Source organism: Arachis hypogaea, chromosome 14 (assembly GCF_003086295.3).
Source record: "Arachis hypogaea cultivar Tifrunner chromosome 14, arahy.Tifrunner.gnm2.J5K5, whole genome shotgun sequence".
In the NCBI taxonomy this organism is placed as follows: Eukaryota; Viridiplantae; Streptophyta; class Magnoliopsida; order Fabales; family Fabaceae; genus Arachis; species Arachis hypogaea.
This window is the reverse complement of record NC_092049.1, coordinates 109,120,840-109,122,917: the sequence shown is the minus strand read 5'-3', so window position 1 is coordinate 109,122,917 and position 2,078 is coordinate 109,120,840. Positions and strand designations below refer to the sequence as shown.

Sequence of the window (2,078 nt, the reverse complement as noted above, 5' to 3'; positions counted from 1 at the left end):
TTGTTGCAACCTCTTCACTAAACGTAGACTCCTCCTCTATTAAACCTTCAGGTTCTTCTTCTTCAAAACTTTCATGTACTGCATCTTCAAGTGAGTCCAACCTCATACACTCTCCCAATTGCTCTGGTGGGTAACTCATGGCCTTGAACACATTGATCGTCATCTTTTCATTGTGTAATCTCAGGGTGAGATCTCCTTTTTGTACATCAATGACAGCTCCAGCAGTGGCCAAAAATGGCCTTCCCAGGATGATGGAAGCCTTGGCTTCCTCCTGCATGTCCAGCACTACAAAGTCTGCTGGAAGATAAAATCTCCCACTTTCACCAGCAAATCTTCTACGACGCCATGCAGGAACTTGAACGATCGGTCTGCCAATTGTAAGGCCATCTTTGTTGGTTTAGCTTCCTCAATCTTCATCTTTCTCATCATAGCTACCGACATCAAATTGATGCTAGCTCCTAAGTCACAAAGAGCCTTTTCCACTGTGATTTCCCCTATAATACAAGGGATCTGAAAACTCCCGGGATCCTTCAATTTCTGGGGTAGTTTGTGCTGAATGATAGCACTACATTCTTCGGTTAATATCACAGTCTCGTTGTTCTTCCAGCTTCTTTTCTTAGTCATTAGCTCCTTTAAAAACTTGGCGTAGAGTGGCATTTGTTCTATTGCTTCAGCAAAGGGTATGTTGATTTGTAGTTTCTTGAAGATCTCCAAAAATCTCGAAAACTGGTTGTCATCCCCCTTCTTCTTTAATTGCTGAGGATATGGGAATCTTGGTACGTCTGGCTTTAGTACTCCTTCCCCTTTTTGTGAACTCAGATTAGGAACTTGAGCTCCATCCTGCTCTTCTTCCTCTTTATCTGAGTCCTTTTCTTGTGGTTTCTGGGGGGTTTCCTTCAGTTCCTTCCCACTCCGAAGGGTGATAGCCTGACACTCCTCCCTTTGTGTTGAGCTAGTATTGCTGCGAAGGTTGTGGCTGGAAATTTTCTTGAATAAGTAGCCAATTTGTGTCTCAAGTTTCTTGATGGCAGCATCCTGATTTTGCATATTGGACATTACTTCTTCTCGGAACGCTTTACTATCTTGAATCTCTTTGCCTATGCCTTCAAGTAGATTCTCAATCCTTGAGAGTCTGTCATCAAATGATTGTAGATCGGGATTAGAGGTGGAAGGATGAGGTAAGTTATTTTGGTTTTGATTTGGATGTGGAGAGGTGTTGTTATGGGGGTGTTGATATGGTCTAGATGTGAAATGTTGGTGGCTTGCATTGTTGGGATTTGGGCGTCTTTGATCAAGGCTTTGGTCTTGTTGATTCCCCCACCCAAAGTTTGGGTGATTCCTCCATCCAGGGTTGTAGGTCTTGGAGTATGGATCATGGTTTTGCCTAGGTGAATTCCCAATGTAGTTGGCTTGCTCCTGACTACCCTCTGCTTCTTCATTCACTCCTTCTTGGGTTGTTGATGAAGTGGTGATTGCTGCTACTTGGTTCCTCTCCATCTTCTTGGTGAGGTCAGCCAGTTGCTGGGTAATGAGCTTGTTTTGGGCTAGCAGAGCATCTACATTGTTTAGTTCCATCACTCCTCTCGTGTTCCCTCTTTCGGAAGCATATAAGTAGTCATTCTCTGCTACAGTTTCAATGACATCTATGGCATCCTCAATGGTCTTCTTCTTGTTCAAAGATCCTCTGGATGAATGGTCTACGGCCTTCTTTGACTCATAAGAGAGCCCTTCATAGAAAATGTGCAGCTGCACCCATTCGTTGAACATGTCAGGTGGACACCTCCTTGTCAGGTCCTTAAACCTCTCCCATGCTTCATACAGAGTTTCACCATCTTGTTGCCTGAAAATATGGACCTCAGCTCTCAGCCTATTGATTCGTTGAGGGGGGTAAAATCTTGCTAAGAATTTATTCACCACATCTTCCCAAGTTGTCAAGCTCTCCTTTGGGAAAGACTCCAGCCACTTAGCTGCCTTATCCTTGAGTGAGAATGGAAATAAGAGCAGTCTATAGGCATCAGGATGAACACTGTTAGACTTCACTGTGTCGCAAATTCTCAGGAAGGTGGTTAGATGTTGAT

The 2,078-nt window shown here is 43.8% G+C and overlaps 1 non-coding gene across 1 annotated transcript; it reads left to right on the top strand.

Moving 5' to 3' along the window:
* The first annotated feature begins 1,765 nt into the window (after positions 1-1,765).
* On the top strand, positions 1,766-1,869 carry LOC112746580 (small nucleolar RNA R71). Its single transcript, XR_003174457.1, has one exon. It is a non-coding gene; the product is annotated as a small nucleolar RNA R71 (small nucleolar RNA).
* Positions 1,870-2,078: the final 209 nt, after the last annotated feature.